Source organism: Ranitomeya imitator, chromosome 2 (genome assembly GCF_032444005.1).
Source record: "Ranitomeya imitator isolate aRanImi1 chromosome 2, aRanImi1.pri, whole genome shotgun sequence".
In the NCBI taxonomy this organism is placed as follows: domain Eukaryota; kingdom Metazoa; phylum Chordata; class Amphibia; order Anura; family Dendrobatidae; genus Ranitomeya; species Ranitomeya imitator.
In genome coordinates, this window is record NC_091283.1 from 612611746 (window position 1) to 612631646 (window position 19901).

Genomic DNA, 19901 nt, shown 5'->3' on the forward strand with positions numbered 1-19901 from the left:
ACCTTTTCCCGTAGATCCATTGACAATTCTTTTGCTTTCCCCATGACTCACAATTCAGAAACGTCAGTGGCTGGATGAAAGATGTAAGAGTCTGTCTGGATCCCAGAAACTCAGCTTTTATGCGCACACACTGATTACAAGCAAACAGGTCACAGATGAGGATGTTACCTTTAATAGCCATTCAAACCCATTTGTGTCCACTTCTGTGCATGTTATCAGGCCAAAATCACCAGGGTATGTGAATTTATAATCGGGGTCATTTGGATGTTTTAGGTTGTCATTATGATTTAAAAAGAGAAAACACAGTAGTTTGACAATAAATGGCTTCACCCAACCACTAACCATGAGTGGAGAAAACGTTTTGGTGTTATCATTCATATTCACTGAAAAAAAGACTAAGAAAGCAAAAATTCTGCCAAGGTATGTAAACTTTTGAGCACAACTGTAAATCTAACCATGTTGGTCCACTTTCATCACTATTCCTCCCTCAGCCCGTGGAAATATACACAATTACCCAGACCCAGTGTGTTTCCAGTAATGGTTTATTGATTAGCTTGTAAGGCAGGCAGTAATCCGCTCGCTGATGCTCCAGATATATGTTTTCATTATACCGGCGCATCCTAGCTATAGTCACATTTCCTCCTGCCAGGAAAGCCTAAGGAACAAACAAGTGTATCCAGTAATAAGAGCTGCCTAACTTTTAGCCGCAAGCTTCCAGGTTTGTTTTGCAGTGTGTCTGCCATCCTGAGGATTCAGTTTTCTGTCGGTCAAGTTACCAGGTATCCCCCATCCACGGGAAGGCAGGAGCCGGTGATCATGGTGCTTTTATCACTGAGCAGGAAGAGAATGCTGTGAACCACCTCATCCACCTCTGAAAGACAGCAAAGAACAGAAGATAAGCTGCACATACAGGTGGAAGTTGCCACCAATCCGGAGGACCTACAAGTGCTTCTCACTAAATTAGAATATCATCAAAACGTTAATATATTTCAGTTCTTCAATACAAAAAGTGAAACTCATATATATAGTAATTACAGAGTGATCTATTTCAAGTGTTTATTTCTGTTAATGTTGATGATTATGGCTTATAGCCAATGAAAACACTAAATTCATCTCAGTAAATTAGAATACTTTATAACACAAGCTTGAAAATCCGAAATGTTGGCCTACTGAAATGTATGTTCAGGAAATGCACTCAATACTTGGTTGCGGCTCCTTTTGCATCAATTACTGCATCAAAGCGGCGTGGCATGGAGGCGATCAGCCTGTGGCACTGCTGAGGTGTTATGGAAGCCCAGTGTTGTGAATTCTGTTGTCGAACTCCCTCCTGTGGTCATGAATGGTACTTCGGCGAGTTCTGTCTATGGGCTCCCTCTGATGGCTGTGAGTGAAGCTGCTGCTTCTGAGGTTCCTTACACAGGTGACGTGGTTTATCCTTTGGTTGGCTGTTCTATTTAACTCCTCTCAGATCGTTACTCCATGCCAGCTGTCAATGTTTTTGCATTCGTTCAGTTCGCTCCTGGATCTCTCTGGTGACCTGCCTTCTCCTGCAGAAGCTAAGTTCCTGATAGTCATTATTTGTTCACTGTTTTCTTGTCCAGCTGGTTTTCATGATTTTGTCTTGCTAGCTGGAAGCTCTGGGATGCAGAGTGGCCCCTCCGCACCGTGAGTCGGTGCCGAAGTCTTTTTTGCACACTCTGCGTGGTCTTTTGTAGGTTTTTGTGCTGATCGCAAAGTTACCTTTCCTATCCTCTGTCTATTTAGTAAGTCTGGCCTCCCTTTGCTGAAACCTGTTTCATTTCTGCGTTTGTGACTTTCATCTTTACTCACAGTCAATATATGTGGGGGGCTTCCTTTACCTTTGGGGAATTTCTCTGAGGCAAGGCAGGCTTTATTTTCTATCTCTAGGGCTAGATAGTTCTTAGGCTGTGACGAGGCGCCTAGGTCTGGTCAGGAGCGCTCCACGGCTATTTCTAATGTGTGTGATAGGATTAGGGCTTGCGGTCAGCAGAGCTCCCACATCCCAGAGCTCGTCCTGTATGAGGTTTAACTATCAGGTCATTCCGGGTGCTCCTAACCACCAGGTCATAACAGTACAGCTGGCCCAAAGTATTAATGCATCTCAATAGAGGGATAAGAGAACTTCTGAGACCATTTTTTTTTCTTTGCACTGTGTTTTGTCTTTCTTTTCCCCTAGACCTTTGGGTGGTTCAGGACACAGGTGTAGATATGGACACTCAAGATCTGTCCTCTTGTATGGATCATCTCTCTGCAAGGGTACAAAACATTCAAGATTTTGTGGTTCAGAATCCTATGTTTGAGCCTAAAATTCCTATTCCTGACTTGTTTTCTGGGGATAGATCTAGGTTCTTGAATTTCAAAAATAATTGTAAACTGTTTCTAGCTTTGAAACCCCGCTCCTCTGGTGACCCCGTTCAACAGGTAAAAATCATTATTTCTTTGTTGTGTGGTGACCCTCAAGACTGGGCATTTTCCCTTGCGCCAGGAGATCCGGCATTGCGTGATGTTGATGCGTTTTTTCTGGCACTTGGATTGCTTTATGATGAACCAAATTCAGTGGATCAGGCAGAGAAAATCTTGCTGGCTTTGTGTCAGGGTCAGGATGAAGCGGAGGTGTACTGTCAGAAGTTTAGAAAGTGGTCTGTGCTTACTCAGTGGAATGAATGCGCCCTGGCGGCAATTTTCAGAAAGGGTCTTTCTGAAGCCCTTAAGGGTGTCATGGTGGGATTTCCCACGCCTGCTGGTCTGAATGAGTCTATGTCTTTGGCCATTCAGATCGATTGGCGCATGCGTGAGCCTCAGTACTGGACTCAATTGACCATGTGCATGGCTCCTGCACATCAGGAGGATATTCGCTTTTTGGTGTTGCATAATCTGCATGATGTGGTCGTTTTGGGGTTGCCATGGCTACATGTCCATAATCCAGTGTTGGATTGGAAATCTATGTCTGTGTCCAGCTGGGGTTGTCAGGGGGTACATGGTGATGTTCCATTGCTCTCAATTTCACCTTCCACTCCTTCTGAAGTCCCTGAGTTTTTATCAGATTACCGGGATGTATTTGAAGAGCCCAAATCTGGTGCCCTACCTTCTCATAGGGATTGCGACTGTGCTATTAATTTGATTCCTGGTAGTAAGTTTCCTAAGGGCCGTCTGTTTAATTTATCTGTGCCAGAGCACGCCGCTATGCGGAGTTATATAAAGGAATCCTTGGAGAAGGGTCATATTCGTCCGTCGTCGTCACCATTGGGAGCAAGGTTCTTTTTTGTGGCCAAGAAGGATGGTTCTTTGAGACCCTGTATTGATTACCGCCTTCTTAATAAGATCACAGTCAAATTTCAGTATCCTTTGCCGCTGCTGTCTGATTTATTTGCTCGGATTAAGGGGGCTAGTTGGTTCACCAAGATAGATCTTCGTGGTGCGTATAATCTTGTGCGAATTAAACAGGGTGATGAATGGAAGACGGCATTTTAATACGCCCGAGGGCCATTTTGAGTACCTGGTTATGCCATTCGGGCTTTCTAATGCTCCATCTGTGTTTCAGTCCTTTATGCATGACATCTTCCGAGAGTACCTGGATAGATTCATGATTGTATATTTGGATGACATTTTGGTCTTTTCAGATGATTGGGAATCTCATGTGAAGCAGGTCAGAATGGTGTTCCAGGTCCTTCGTGCGAATTCCTTGTTTGTGAAGGGGTCAAAGTGTCTCTTTGGAGTTCAGAAGGTTTCATTTTTGGGTTTCATTTTTTCCCCTTCTACTATCGAGATGGACCCTGTTAAAGTTCAGGCCATTTACAATTGGACTCAGCCGACATCTGTGAAGAGCTTGCAGAAGTTCCTGGGCTTTGCTAATTTTTATCGTCGCTTCATCGCTAACTTTTCCAGTGTTGCTAAGCCGTTGACTGATTTGACCAAGAAAGAAGGGTGCTGATGTGGTCAATTGGTCTTCTGCGGCTGTGGAAGCTTTTCAGGAGTTGAAGCGTCGTTTTTCTTCTGCCCCTGTGTTGTGCCAGCCAGATGTTTCGCTCCCGTTTCAGGTTGAGGTTGATGCTTCCAAGATTGGAGCAGGGGCTGTTTTGTCGCAAAGAAGTTCTGATGGCTCGGTGATGAAACCCTGTGCCTTCTTTTCTAGAAAATTCTCGCCTGCTGAGCGTAATTATGATGTGGGCAATCGGGAGTTGTTGGCCATGAAGTGGGCATTCGAGGAGTGGCGACATTGGCTTGAAGGAGCTAAACATCGCGTGGTGGTCTTGACGGATCACAAGAATTTGACTTATCTCGAGTCTGCCAAACGGTTGAATCCTAGACAGGCTCGATGGTCGCTCTTTTCTACCGTTTTGATTTTGTGGTTTCATACCTTCCGGGATCTAAGAATGTGAAGGCTGACGCCCTGTCAAGGAGTTTTTTGTCTGACTCTCCGGGTGTTCCGGAGCCAGCGGGTATTCTTAAAGAAGGGGTAATTTTGTCTGCCATTTCCCCTGATTTGCGGCGTGTGCTGCAAAAGTTTCCGGCTGATAGACATGACCGTTGTCCTACGGAGAAACTGTTTGTCCCTGATAGATGGACTAGTAGAATTATCTCGGAGATTCATTGTTCAGTATTGGCTGGTCATCCTGGAATCTTTGGTACCAGAAATTTGGTGGCTAGATCCTTTTGGTGGCCTTCTTTGTCACGGGATGTGCGTTGTTTTGTGCAGTCTTTTGGGATTTGTGGTCGGGCTAAGCCCTGCTGTTCTCGTGCCAGTGGGTTGCTTTTGCCCTTGCCAATCCCGAAGAGGCCCTGGACGCATATTTCCATGGATTTTATTTCTGATCTCCCTGTTTCTCAAAAGATGTCGGTCATTTGGGTGGTTTGTGATCGCTTCTCTAAGATGGTCCATTTGGTACCCTTATCTAAACTGCCTTCCTCCTCTGATTTGGTGCCATTGTTTTTCCAGCATGTGGTTCGTTTGCATGGCATTCCACAGAACATCGTCTCGGACAGAGGTTCCCAGTTTGTTTTGAGGTTTTGGCGGTCCTTTTGTGCTAAGATGGGCATTGATTTGTCGTTTTCTTCGGCTTTCCATCCTCAGACTAATGGCCAAACCGAACGAACTAATCAGACTTTGGAGACATATCTGAGATGCTTTGTTTCTGCTGATCAGGATGATTGGGTGTCTTTCTTGCCTTTGGCTGAGTTCGCCCTTAATAATCGGGCCAGCTCGGCTACTTTAGTTTCTCCTTTTTTCTGTAATTCTGGTTTCCATCCTCGTTTCTCTTCAGGGCAGGTTGAGCCTTCGGACTGTCCTGGTGTGGATGCGGTGGTGGACAGGTTGCAGCAGATTTGGACTCATGTGGTGGACAATTTGACATTGTCCCAGGAGAAGGCTCAACGTTTCGCTAACCGCCGGCGCTGTGTTGGTCCCCGACTTCGTGTTGGGGATTTAGTTTGGTTGTCGTCTCGTTATGTTCCTATGAAGGTTTCCTCTCCTAAGTTTAAGCCTCGTTTCATTGGTCCATATAAGATTTCTGAGGTTCTCAATCCTGTGTCGTTTCGTTTGACCCTTCCAGCTCCTTTTGCCATCCATAATGTATTCCATAGGTCATTGTTGCAGAGATATGTGGCGCCTGTGGTTCCATCCGTTGATCCTCCTGCCCCGGTGTTGGTCGAGGGGGAGTTGGAGTATGTGGTGGAGAAGATTTTGGATTCTCGTGTTTCGAGACGGAAACTCCAGTATCTGGTCAAGTGGAAGGGTTATGTGTTGTGAATTCTGTGGCTGAATTCACTCCTGTGGTCACAAGTGGTACTGCGGCTTCTGGGCTTCCTCCCTCAGGTGTTCTGGTGAGCTCGTTGGCTGACTTGTTATTTAACTCCACCTGATTCTGTCTTCCTTGCTCCTTGTCAATGTTCCAGTGTTGGATCTGAGCTTTGGATCTCTCCTGTGGCCTGCTGCTCTGCTTAGATAAGTGCTTCTTTGCTTTTGTTGCTATTTTTTCTGTCCAGCTTGTCTATTCGTTTTGCTGGAAGCTCTGGGACGCAAAGGGTGTACCGCCGTGCCGTTAGTTCGGCACGGTGGGTCTTTTTGCCCCCTTTGCGTGGTTTTTGTTTTAGGGTTTTTTGTAGACTGCAAAGTTCTCTTTGCTATCCTCGCTCTATCTAGAATATCGGGCCTCACTTTGCTGAATCTATTTCATCCCTACGTTTTGTCTTTTCATCTTGCTAACAGTCATTATATGTGGGGGGCTGCCTTTTCCTTTGGGGTATTTCTCTGAGGCAAGTCAGGCTTGTATTTCTATCTTCAGGCTAGTCAGTTCCTCAGGCTGTGCCGAGTTGCATAGGTAGTGTCAGGCGCAATCCACAGCTGCCTCTAGTTGTGTTTAGGATAGGTTCAGGTATTGCGGTCTACAGAGATTCCACGTCTCAGAGCTCGTTCTATTGTTTTTGGGTTATTGTCAGATCACTGTATGTGCTCTGATTACTGGCACACTGTGTCACTGGATTGCCTACATAACAGTACAAGGAGCCAAACTAATGATTCTCAATAGAGGGAAAAAAGAAGTTCTGACATCATTTTTTTTTCTCAGCTCTGTGTTCAGTCTTTTTTTTCCCCTAGACATTAGGGTGCTTCAGGACACAGCTGTGGACATGGATATTCAGGCTCTGTGCTCTTCAATGGATAATCTCGTTATAAATGTACAAAAGATTCAAGATACTATTGATCAGAAATCTATGCTAGAACCAAGAATTCCTATTCCTGATTTTTTTTTTGGTGATAGAACTAAGTTTCTGAGCTTCAAAAATAATTGTAAGCTATTTCTGGCCTTGAAACCTCATTCTTCTGGTAATTCAGTTCAACAGGTTTTGATTATTATTTCTTTTTTGCGCGGCGACCCTCAGGACTGGGCATTTTCTCTTGCGCCAGGAGACCCTGCATTGAGTGGTGTCGATGCGTTTTTCCTGGCGCTCGGATTGCTGTACGATGAGCCTAATTCAGTGGATCACGCTGAGAAAAATTTGCTGGCTTTGTGCCAGGGTCAGGATGATATAGAAGTATATTGTCAGAAATTTAGGAAGTGGTCAGTACTCACTCTGTGGAATGAATCTGCGCTGGCAGCTTTGTTCAGAAAGGGTCTCTCTGAGGCTCTTAAGGATGTCATGGTGGGTTTTCCTATGACTGCTGGTTTGAATGAGTCTATGTCTTTGGCCATTCAGATCGGTCGTCGCTTGCGCGAGCGTAAATCTGTGCACCATCTGGCGGTATTGCCTGAGATTAAACCTGAGCCTATGCAGTGCGATAGGACTATGACCAGAGTTGAACGGCAAGAACACAGACGTCTGAATGGGCTGTGTTTCTACTGTGGTGATTCCACTCATGCTATTTCTGATTGTCCTAAGCGCACTTAGGGTACCGTCACACTATACGATTTACCTACGATCACGACCAGCGATATGACCTGGCCGTGATCGTAGGTAAATCGTAGTGTGGTCGCTGGGGAGCTGTCACACAGACAACTCTCCAGCGACCAACGATGCCGAGGTCCCTGAGTAACCAGGGTAAACATCGGGTAACTAAGCGCAGGACCGCGCTTAGTAACCCGATGTTTACCCTGGTTACAAGCGTAAAACTAAAAAAACAAAAACAGCACATACTTACATTCTGGTGTCCGTCAGGTCCCTTGCCGTCTGCTTCCAGCACTCACTGACTGCCGGCCGTAAAGTGAAAGTGAAAGCACAGCCGCTGTGCTCTGCTTTCACTTTACGGCCGGCAGTCACAGTGCGGGAAGCAGACGGCAAGGGACTTGACGGACACCAGAATGTAAGTATGTGCTGTTTGTTTTTTTTTTAGTTTTACGCTTGTAACCAGGGTAAACATCGGGTTACTAAGCGCGGTCCTGCGCTTAGTTACCCGATGTTTACCCTGGTTACAATCGAACGCATCGCTGGATCGCATCGCTAGATCGCTAGATCGGTGTCACACACACCGATCTAGCAATGACAGCGGGAGATCCAGCGATGAAAGAAAGTTCTAAACGATCTGCTACGACGTACGATTCTCAGCAGGATCCCTGATCGCTGCTGCGTGTCAGACACAGCGATATCGTAACGATATCGCTGGAACGTCACGAATCGTACCGTCGTAGCGATCGAAATGGTATAGTGTGACGGTACCCTAAGCGGTTCGATAGGTCTGCCGTCATTGGTACTGTACAGTCCAAATTCCTTCTGTCCATTACCTTGATATGTTCTTTGTCATCGTATTCTGTCATGGCGTTTGTGGATTCAGGCGCTGCCCTGAATCTGATGGATTTGGATTATGCTAAACGTTGTGGGTTTTTCTTGGAGCCTTTGCGGTGTCCTATTCCGTTGAGAGGAATTGATGCTACACCTTTGGCCAAGAATAAACCTCAGTACTGGGCCCAGCTGACCATGTGCATGGCTCCTGCACATCAGGAGGTTATTCGCTTTCTGGTGCTACATAATCTGCATGATGTGGTCGTGTTGGGGTTGCCATGGCTACAAACCCATAATCCAGTATTGGATTGGAACTCTATGTCGGTATCCAGCTGGGGTTGTCAGGGGGTACATGGTGATGTTCCATTTTTGTCTATTTCGTCATCCACTCCTTCTGAGGTCCCAGAGTTCTTGTCTGATTATCAGGATGTATTTGAAGAGCCCAAGTCCGATGCCCTACCTCCGCATAGGGATTGTGATTGTGCTATCAATTTGATTCCTGGTAGTAAATTCCCTAAAGGTCGTTTATTTAATTTATCCGTGCCTGAACACACCGCTATGCGCAGTTATGTGAAGGAATCCCTGGAGAAGGGACATATTCGCCCATCGTCATCACCACTGGGAGCAGGGTTCTTTTTTGTAGCCAAGAAGGATGGTTCGCTGAGACCGTGTATTGATTACCGCCTTCTTAATAAGATCACTGTTAAATTTCAGTATCCCTTGCCATTGTTATCTGACTTGTTTGCTCGGATTAAGGGGGCTAGTTGGTTCACTAAGATAGATCTTCGTGGTGCGTATAATCTGGTGAGAATCAGGCAAGGAGATGAATGGAAAACGGCATTTAATACGCCCGAGGGTCATTTTGAGTATCTTGTGATGCCGTTCGGACTTGCCAATGCTCCATCTGTTTTTCAGTCTTTTATGCATGACATCTTCCGTGAGTATCTGGATAAATTCCTGATTGTTTACTTAGATGACATTTTGATCTTCTCAGATGATTGGGAGTCTCATGTGAAGCAGGTCAGAATGGTTTTCCAGGTCCTGCGTGCTAATTCTTTGTTTGTGAAGGGATCAAAGTGTCTCTTCGGTGTGCAGAAAGTTTCATTTTTGGGGTTCATCTTTTCCCCTTCTACTATCGAGATGGATCCGGTTAAGGTCCAAGCCATCCAGGATTGGACTCAGCCGACATCTCTGAAAAGTCTGCAAAAGTTCCTGGGCTTTGCTAATTTTTATCGTCGCTTCATCTGTAATTTTTCTAACATTGCCAAACCATTGACCGATTTGACCAAGAAGGGTGCTGATTTGGTTAATTGGTCTTCTGCTGCCGTGGAAGCTTTTCAGGAGTTGAAGCGTCGTTTTTGTTCTGCCCCTGTGTTGTGTCAACCAGATGTTTCTCTTCCGTTCCAGGTCGAGGTTGATGCTTCTGAGATTGGAGCAGGGGCGGTTTTGTCACAGAGAGGTTCTGGTTGCTCAGTGTTGAAATCATGTGCTTTCTTTTCCAGGAAGTTTTCTGCTGCTGAGCGTAATTATGATGTGGGCAACCGAGAGTTGCTGGCCATGAAGTGGGCATTCGAGGAGTGGCGTCATTGGCTTGAAGGAGCTAAGCATCGCGTGGTGGAATTGACTGATCATAAGAACCTTACTTATCTCGAGTCTGCCAAGCGCTTGAATCCTAGACAGGCCCGTTGGTCGTTATTTTTTGCTCGCTTCGATTTTGTGATTTCGTACCTTCCGGGCTCTAAAAATGTGAAGGCGGATGCTCTGTCTAGGAGTTTTGTGCCCGACTCTCCGGGTTTATCTGAGCCGGCGAGTATCCTCAAGGAAGGAGTCATTGTGTCTGCCATCTCCCCTGATTTGCGGCGAGGGTTGCAAAAATTTCAGGCTAATAAACCTGATCGTTGTCCGGCCGAGAAACTGTTCGTCCCTGATAGGTGGACTAGTAAAGTTATCTCTGAACTTCATTGTTCGGTGTTGGCTGGTCATCCAGGAATCTTTGGTACCAGAGAGTTAGTGGCTAGATCCTTCTGGTGGCCATCTCTGTCACGGGATGTACGTACTTTTGTGCAGTCCTGTGGGATTTGTGCTAGGGCTAAGCCCTGCTGTTCACGTGCCAGTGGTTTGCTTTTGCCCTTGCCGGTCCCGAAGAGGCCTTGGACACATATTTCGATGGATTTCATTTCTGACCTTCCCGTTTCTCAAAAGATGTCAGTCATTTGGGTGGTCTGTGATCGCTTTTCTAAAATGGTCCATCTGGTGCCCTTGGTTAAATTGCCTTCCTCCTCTGATTTGGTGCCTTTGTTCTTCCAGCATGTGGTTCGTTTGCATGGCATTCCTGAGAATATTGTTTCTGACAGAGGTTCCCAGTTTGTTTCAAGGTTCTGGCGAGCCTTTTGTGGTAGGATGGGCATTGACCTATCTTTTTCCTCGGCTTTCCATCCTCAGACTAATGGCCAGACCGAACGAACCAATCAGACCTTGGAAACATATCTGAGATGTTTTGTTTCTGCAGACCAGGATGATTGGGTGTCCTTTTTGCCGTTGGCTGAGTTCGCCCTTAATAATCGGGCCAGCTCGGCTACCTTGGTCTCTCCATTTTTCTGCAATTCTGGGTTCCATCCTCGTTTCTCTTCAGGACAGGTTGAGTCTTCGGACTGTCCTGGTGTGGATTCTGTGGTGGACAGGTTGCAGCAGATCTGGACTCAGGTAGTGGACAATTTGACCTTGTCCCAGGAGAAGGCTCAACTTTTCGCTAATCGCAGACGCCGTGTGGGTCCCCGACTTCGTGTTGGGGATCTGGTTTGGTTATCTTCTCGTCATATTCCTATGAAGGTTTCCTCTCCTAAATTTAAACCTCGTTTTATTGGTCCGTATAGGATTTCTGAGATTCTCAATCCTGTGTCCTTTCGTCTGACCCTCCCGGACTCCTTTTCCATACATAATGTATTCCATAGGTCGTTGTTGCGGAGATACGTGGCACCTATGGTTCCATCTGTTGAGCCTCCTGCCCCTGTTTTGGTGGAGGGGGAATTGGAGTATATTGTGGAGAAAATTTTGGATTCTCGTGTCTCTAGACGGAAACTCCAGTATCTGGTTAAATGGAAGGGTTATGCTCAGGAAGATAATTCCTGGGTTTTTGCCTCTGATGTCCATGCTCCAGATCTTGTTCGTGCCTTTCATGTGGCTCATCCTGGTCGGCCTGGGGGCTCTGGTGAGGGTTCGGTGACCCCTCCTCAAGGGGGGGGTACTGTTGTGAATTCTGTGGCTGAATTCACTCCTGTGGTCACAAGTGGTACTGCGGCTTCTGGGCTTCCTCCCTCAGGTGTTCTGGTGAGCTCGTTGGCTGACTTGTTATTTAACTCCACCTGATTCTGTCTTCCTTGCTCCTTGTCAATGTTCCAGTGTTGGATCTGAGCTTTGGATCTCTCCTGTGGCCTGCTGCTCTGCTTAGATAAGTGCTTCTTTGCTTTTGTTGCTATTTTTTCTGTCCAGCTTGTCTATTCGTTTTGCTGGAAACTCTGGGACGCAAAGGGTGTACCGCCGTGCCGTTAGTTCAGCACGGTGGGTCTTTTTGCCCCCTTTGCGTGGTTTTTGTTTTAGGGTTTTTTGTAGACTGCAAAGTTCTCTTTGCTATCCTCGCTCTATCTAGAATATCGGGCCTCACTTTGCTGAATCTATTTCATCCCTACGTTTTGTCTTTTCATCTTGCTAACAGTCATTATATGTGGGGGGCTGCCTTTTCCTTTGGGGTATTTCTCTGAGGCAAGTCAGGCTTGTATTTCTATCTTCAGGCTAGTCAGTTCCTCAGGCTGTGCCGAGTTGCATAGGTAGTGTCAGGCGCAATCCACAGCTGCCTTTTGTTGTGTTTAGGATAGGTTCAGGTATTGCGGTCTACAGAGATTCCACGTCTCAGAGCTCGTTCTATTGTTTTTGGGTTATTGTCAGATCACTGTATGTGCTCTGATTACTGGCACACTGTGTCACTGGATTGCCTACATAACAGTACAAGGAGCCAAACTAATGATTGTCAATAGAGGGAAAAAAGAAGTTCTGATATCATTTTTTTTTCTCAGCTCTGTGTTCAGTCTTTTTTTTCCCCTAGACATTAGGGTGCTTCAGGACACAGCTGTGGACATGGATATTCAGGCTCTGTGCTCTTCAATGGATAATCTCGTTATAAATGTACAAAAGATTCAAGATACTATTGATCAGAAATCTATGCTAGAACCAAGAATTCCTATTCCTGATTTGTTTTTTGGTGATAGAACTAAGTTTCTGAGCTTCAAAAATAATTGTAAGCTATTTCTGGCCTTGAAACCTCATTCTTCTGGTAATTCAGTTCAACAGGTTTTGATTATTATTTCTTTTTTGCGCGGCGACCCTCAGGACTGGGCATTTTCTCTTGCGCCAGGAGACCCTGCATTGAGTGGTGTCGATGCGTTTTTCCTGGCGCTCGGATTGCTGTACGATGAGCCTAATTCAGTGGATCACGCTGAGAAAAATTTGCTGGCTTTGTGCCAGGGTCAGGATGATATAGAAGTATATTGTCAGAAATTTAAGAAGGGGTCAGTACTCACTCTGTGGAATGAATCTGCGCTGGCAGCTTTGTTCAGAAAGGGTCTCTCTTAGGCTCTTAAGGATGTCACGGTGGGTTTTCCTATGACTGCTGGTTTGAATGAGTCTATGTCTTTGGCCATTCAGATCGGTCGTCGCTTGCGCGAGCGTAAATCTGTGCACCATCTGGCGGTATTGCCTGAGATTAAACCTGAGCCTATGCAGTGCGATAGGACTATGACCAGAGTTGAACGGCAAGAACACAGACGTCTGAATGGGCTGTGTTTCTACTGTGGTGATTCCACTCATGCTATTTCTGATTGTCCTAAGCGCACTAAGCGGTTCGATAGGTCTGCCGTCATTGGTACTGTACAGTCCAAATTCCTTCTGTCCATTACCTTGATATGTTCTTTGTCATCGTATTCTGTCATGGCGTTTGTGGATTCAGGCGCTGCCCTGAATCTGATGGATTTGGATTATGCTAAACGTTGTGGGTTTTTCTTGGAGCCTTTGCGGTGTCCTATTCCGTTGAGAGGAATTGATGCTACACCTTTGGCCAAGAATAAACCTCAGTACTGGGCCCAGCTGACCATGTGCATGGCTCCTGCACATCAGGAGGTTATTCGCTTTCTGGTGCTACATAATCTGCATGATGTGGTCGTGTTGGGGTTGCCATGGCTACAAACCCATAATCCAGTATTGGATTGGAACTCTATGTCGGTATCCAGCTGGGGTTGTCAGGGGGTACATGGTGATGTTCCATTTTTGTCTATTTCGTCATCCACTCCTTCTGAGGTCCCAGAGTTCTTGTCTGATTATCAGGATGTATTTGAAGAGCCCAAGTCCGATGCCCTACCTCCGCATAGGGATTGTGATTGTGCTATCAATTTGATTCCTGGTAGTAAATTCCCTAAAGGTCGTTTATTTAATTTATCCGTGCCTGAACACACCGCTATGCGCAGTTATGTGAAGGAATCCCTGGAGAAGGGACATATTCGCCCATCGTCATCACCACTGGGAGCAGGGTTCTTTTTTGTAGCCAAGAAGGATGGTTCGCTGAGACCGTGTATTGATTACCGCCTTCTTAATAAGATCACTGTTAAATTTCAGTATCCCTTGCCATTGTTATCTGACTTGTTTGCTCGGATTAAGGGGGCTAGTTGGTTCACTAAGATAGATCTTCGTGGTGCGTATAATCTGGTGAGAATCAGGCAAGGAGATGAATGGAAAACGGCATTTAATACGCCCGAGGGTCATTTTGAGTATCTTGTGATGCCGTTCGGACTTGCCAATGCTCCATCTGTTTTTCAGTCTTTTATGCATGACATCTTCCGTGAGTATCTGGATAAATTCCTGATTGTTTACTTAGATGACATTTTGATCTTCTCAGATGATTGGGAGTCTCATGTGAAGCAGGTCAGAATGGTTTTCCAGGTCCTGCGTGCTAATTCTTTGTTTGTGAAGGGATCAAAGTGTCTCTTCGGTGTGCAGAAAGTTTCATTTTTGGGGTTCATCTTTTCCCCTTCTACTATCGAGATGGATCCGGTTAAGGTCCAAGCCATCCAGGATTGGACTCAGCCGACATCTCTGAAAAGTCTGCAAAAGTTCCTGGGCTTTGCTAATTTTTATCGTCGCTTCATCTGTAATTTTTCTAACATTGCCAAACCATTGACCGATTTGACCAAGAAGGGTGCTGATTTGGTTAATTGGTCTTCTGCTGCCGTGGAAGCTTTTCAGGAGTTGAAGCGTCGTTTTTGTTCTGCCCCTGTGTTGTGTCAACCAGATGTTTCTCTTCCGTTCCAGGTCGAGGTTGATGCTTCTGAGATTGGAGCAGGGGCGGTTTTGTCACAGAGAGGTTCTGGTTGCTCAGTGTTGAAATCATGTGCTTTCTTTTCCAGGAAGTTTTCTGCTGCTGAGCGTAATTATGATGTGGGCAACCGAGAGTTGCTGGCCATGAAGTGGGCATTCGAGGAGTGGCGTCATTGGCTTGAAGGAGCTAAGCATCGCGTGGTGGAATTGACTGATCATAAGAACCTTACTTATCTCGAGTCTGCCAAGCGCTTGAATCCTAGACAGGCCCGTTGGTCGTTATTTTTTGCTCGCTTCGATTTTGTGATTTCGTACCTTCCGGGCTCTAAAAATGTGAAGGCGGATGCTCTGTCTAGGAGTTTTGTGCCCGACTCTCTGGGTTTATCTGAGCCGGCGAGTATCCTCAAGGAAGGAGTCATTGTGTCTGCCATCTCCCCTGATTTGCGGCGAGGGTTGCAAAAATTTCAGGCTAATAAACCTGATCGTTGTCCGGCCGAGAAACTGTTCGTCCCTGATAGGTGGACTAGTAAAGTTATCTCTGAACTTCATTGTTCGGTGTTGGCTGGTCATCCAGGAATCTTTGGTACCAGAGAGTTAGTGGCTAGATCCTTCTGGTGGCCATCTCTGTCACGGGATGTACGTACTTTTGTGCAGTCCTGTGGGATTTGTGCTAGGGCTAAGCCCTGCTGTTCACGTGCCAGTGGTTTGCTTTTGCCCTTGCCGGTCCCGAAGAGGCCTTGGACACATATTTCGATGGATTTCATTTCTGACCTTCCCGTTTCTCAAAAGATGTCAGTCATTTGGGTGGTCTGTGATCGCTTTTCTAAAATGGTCCATCTGGTGCCCTTGGTTAAATTGCCTTCCTCCTCTGATTTGGTGCCTTTGTTCTTCCAGCATGTGGTTCGTTTGCATGGCATTCCTGAGAATATTGTTTCTGACAGAGGTTCCCAGTTTGTTTCAAGGTTCTGGCGAGCCTTTTGTGGTAGGATGGGCATTGACCTATCTTTTTCCTCGGCTTTCCATCCTCAGACTAATGGCCAGACCGAACGAACCAATCAGACCTTGGAAACATATCTGAGATGTTTTGTTTCTGCAGACCAGGATGATTGGGTGTCCTTTTTGCCGTTGGCTGAGTTCGCCCTTAATAATCGGGCCAGCTCGGCTACCTTGGTCTCTCCATTTTTCTGCAATTCTGGGTTCCATCCTCGTTTCTCTTCAGGACAGGTTGAGTCTTCGGACTGTCCTGGTGTGGATTCTGTGGTGGACAGGTTGCAGCAGATCTGGACTCAGGTAGTGGACAATTTGACCTTGTCCCAGGAGAAGGCTCAACTTTTCGCTAATCGCAGACGCCGTGTGGGTCCCCGACTTCGTGTTGGGGATCTGGTTTGGTTATCTTCTCGTCATATTCCTATGAAGGTTTCCTCTCCTAAATTTAAACCTCGTTTTATTGGTCCGTATAGGATTTCTGAGATTCTCAATCCTGTGTCCTTTCGTCTGACCCTCCCGGACTCCTTTTCCATACATAATGTATTCCATAGGTCGTTGTTGCGGAGATACGTGGCACCTATGGTTCCATCTGTTGAGCCTCCTGCCCCTGTTTTGGTGGAGGGGGAATTGGAGTATATTGTGGAGAAAATTTTGGATTCTCGTGTCTCTAGACGGAAACTCCAGTATCTGGTTAAATGGAAGGGTTATGCTCAGGAAGATAATTCCTGGGTTTTTGCCTCTGATGTCCATGCTCCAGATCTTGTTCGTGCCTTTCATGTGGCTCATCCTGGTCGGCCTGGGGGCTCTGGTGAGGGTTCGGTGACCCCTCCTCAAGGGGGGGGTACTGTTGTGAATTCTGTGGCTGAATTCACTCCTGTGGTCACAAGTGGTACTGCGGCTTCTGGGCTTCCTCCCTCAGGTGTTCTGGTGAGCTCGTTGGCTGACTTGTTATTTAACTCCACCTGATTCTGTCTTCCTTGCTCCTTGTCAATGTTCCAGTGTTGGATCTGAGCTTTGGATCTCTCCTGTGGCCTGCTGCTCTGCTTAGATAAGTGCTTCTTTGCTTTTGTTGCTATTTTTTCTGTCCAGCTTGTCTATTCGTTTTGCTGGAAGCTCTGGGACGCAAAGGGTGTACCGCCGTGCCGTTAGTTCAGCACGGTGGGTCTTTTTGCCCCCTTTGCGTGGTTTTTGTTTTAGGGTTTTTTGTAGACTGCAAAGTTCTCTTTGCTATCCTCGCTCTATCTAGAATATCGGGCCTCACTTTGCTGAATCTATTTCATCCCTACGTTTTGTCTTTTCATCTTGCTAACAGTCATTATATGTGGGGGGCTGCCTTTTCCTTTGGGGTATTTCTCTGAGGCAAGTCAGGCTTGTATTTCTATCTTCAGGCTAGTCAGTTCCTCAGGCTGTGCCGAGTTGCATAGGTAGTGTCAGGCGCAATCCACAGCTGCCTTTTGTTGTGTTTAGGATAGGTTCAGGTATTGCGGTCTACAGAGATTCCACGTCTCAGAGCTCGTTCTATTGTTTTTGGGTTATTGTCAGATCACTGTATGTGCTCTGATTACTGGCACACTGTGTCACTGGATTGCCTACATAACAGTACAAGGAGCCAAACTAATGATTGTCAATAGAGGGAAAAAAGAAGTTCTGATATCATTTTTTTTTCTCAGCTCTGTGTTCAGTCTTTTTTTTCCCCTAGACATTAGGGTGCTTCAGGACACAGCTGTGGACATGGATATTCAGGCTCTGTGCTCTTCAATGGATAATCTCGTTATAAATGTACAAAAGATTCAAGATACTATTGATCAGAAATCTATGCTAGAACCAAGAATTCCTATTCCTGATTTGTTTTTTGGTGATAGAACTAAGTTTCTGAGCTTCAAAAATAATTGTAAGCTATTTCTGGCCTTGAAACCTCATTCTTCTGGTAATTCAGTTCAACAGGTTTTGATTATTATTTCTTTTTTGCGCGGCGACCCTCAGGACTGGGCATTTTCTCTTGCGCCAGGAGACCCTGCATTGAGTGGTGTCGATGCGTTTTTCCTGGCGCTCGGATTGCTGTACGATGAGCCTAATTCAGTGGATCACGCTGAGAAAAATTTGCTGGCTTTGTGCCAGGGTCAGGATGATATAGAAGTATATTGTCAGAAATTTAAGAAGGGGTCAGTACTCACTCTGTGGAATGAATCTGCGCTGGCAGCTTTGTTCAGAAAGGGTCTCTCTTAGGCTCTTAAGGATGTCATGGTGGGTTTTCCTATGACTGCTGGTTTGAATGAGTCTATGTCTTTGGCCATTCAGATCGGTCATCGCTTGCGCGAGCGTAAATCTGTGCACCATCTGGCGGTATTGCCTGAGATTAAACCTGAGCCTATGCAGTGCGATAGGACTATGACCAGAGTTGAACGGCAAGAACACAGACGTCTGAATGGGCTGTGTTTCTACTGTGGTGATTCCACTCATGCTATTTCTGATTGTCCTAAGCGCACTAAGCGGTTCGATAGGTCTGCCGTCATTGGTACTGTACAGTCCAAATTCCTTCTGTCCATTACCTTGATATGTTCTTTGTCATCGTATTCTGTCATGGCGTTTGTGGATTCAGGCGCTGCCCTGAATCTGATGGATTTGGATTATGCTAAACGTTGTGGGTTTTTCTTGGAGCCTTTGCGGTGTCCTATTCCGTTGAGAGGAATTGATGCTACACCTTTGGCCAAGAATAAACCTCAGTACTGGGCCCAGCTGACCATGTGCATGGCTCCTGCACATCAGGAGGTTATTCGCTTTCTGGTGCTACATAATCTGCATGATGTGGTCGTGTTGGGGTTGCCATGGCTACAAACCCATAATCCAGTATTGGATTGGAACTCTATGTCGGTATCCAGCTGGGGTTGTCAGGGGGTACATGGTGATGTTCCATTTTTGTCTATTTCGTCATCCACTCCTTCTGAGGTCCCAGAGTTCTTGTCTGATTATCAGGATGTATTTGAAGAGCCCAAGTCCGATGCCCTACCTCCGCATAGGGATTGTGATTGTGCTATCAATTTGATTCCTGGTAGTAAATTCCCTAAAGGTCGTTTATTTAATTTATCCGTGCCTGAACACACCGCTATGCGCAGTTATGTGAAGGAATCCCTGGAGAAGGGACATATTCGCCCATCGTCATCACCACTGGGAGCAGGGTTCTTTTTTGTAGCCAAGAAGGATGGTTCGCTGAGACCGTGTATTGATTACCGCCTTCTTAATAAGATCACTGTTAAATTTCAGTATCCCTTGCCATTGTTATCTGACTTGTTTGCTCGGATTAAGGGGGCTAGTTGGTTCACTAAGATAGATCTTCGTGGTGCGTATAATCTGGTGAGAATCAGGCAAGGAGATGAATGGAAAACGGCATTTAATACGCCCGAGGGTCATTTTGAGTATCTTGTGATGCCGTTCGGACTTGCCAATGCTCCATCTGTTTTTCAGTCTTTTATGCATGACATCTTCCGTGAGTATCTGGATAAATTCCTGATTGTTTACTTAGATGACATTTTGATCTTCTCAGATGATTGGGAGTCTCATGTGAAGCAGGTCAGAATGGTTTTCCAGGTCCTGCGTGCTAATTCTTTGTTTGTGAAGGGATCAAAGTGTCTCTTCGGTGTGCAGAAAGTTTCATTTTTGGGGTTCATCTTTTCCCCTTCTACTATCGAGATGGATCCGGTTAAGGTCCAAGCCATCCAGGATTGGACTCAGCCGACATCTCTGAAAAGTCTGCAAAAGTTCCTGGGCTTTGCTAATTTTTATCGTCGCTTCATCTGTAATTTTTCTAGCATTGCCAAACCATTGACCGATTTGACCAAGAAGGGTGCTGATTTGGTTAATTGGTCTTCTGCTGCCGTGGAAGCTTTTCAGGACTTGAAGCGTCGTTTTTGTTCTGCCCCTGTGTTGTGTCAACCAGATGTTTCTCTTCCGTTCCAGGTCGAGGTTGATGCTTCTGAGATTGGAGCAGGGGCGGTTTTGTCACAGAGAGGTTCTGGTTGCTCAGTGTTGAAACCATATGCTTTCTTTTCCAGGAAGTTTTCTGCTGCTGAGCGTAATTATGATGTGGGCAACCGAGAGTTGCTGGCCATGAAGTGGGCATTCGAGGAGTGGCGTCATTGGCTTGAAGGAGCTAAGCATCGCGTGGTGGAATTGACTGATCATAAGAACCTTACTTATCTCGAGTCTGCCAAGCGCTTGAATCCTAGACAGGCCCGTTGGTCGTTATTTTTTGCTCGCTTCGATTTTGTGATTTCGTACCTTCCGGGCTCTAAAAATGTGAAGGCGGATGCTCTGTCTAGGAGTTT

General features: G+C 46.0%; 1 pseudogene; it reads right to left on the reverse strand.

The window, feature by feature from the left end:
- Positions 1-524: 524 nt before the first annotated feature.
- LOC138665199 (L-xylulose reductase-like) overlaps positions 525-19901 on the reverse strand; it is a 43501-nt pseudogene continuing 24124 nt past the window's right edge.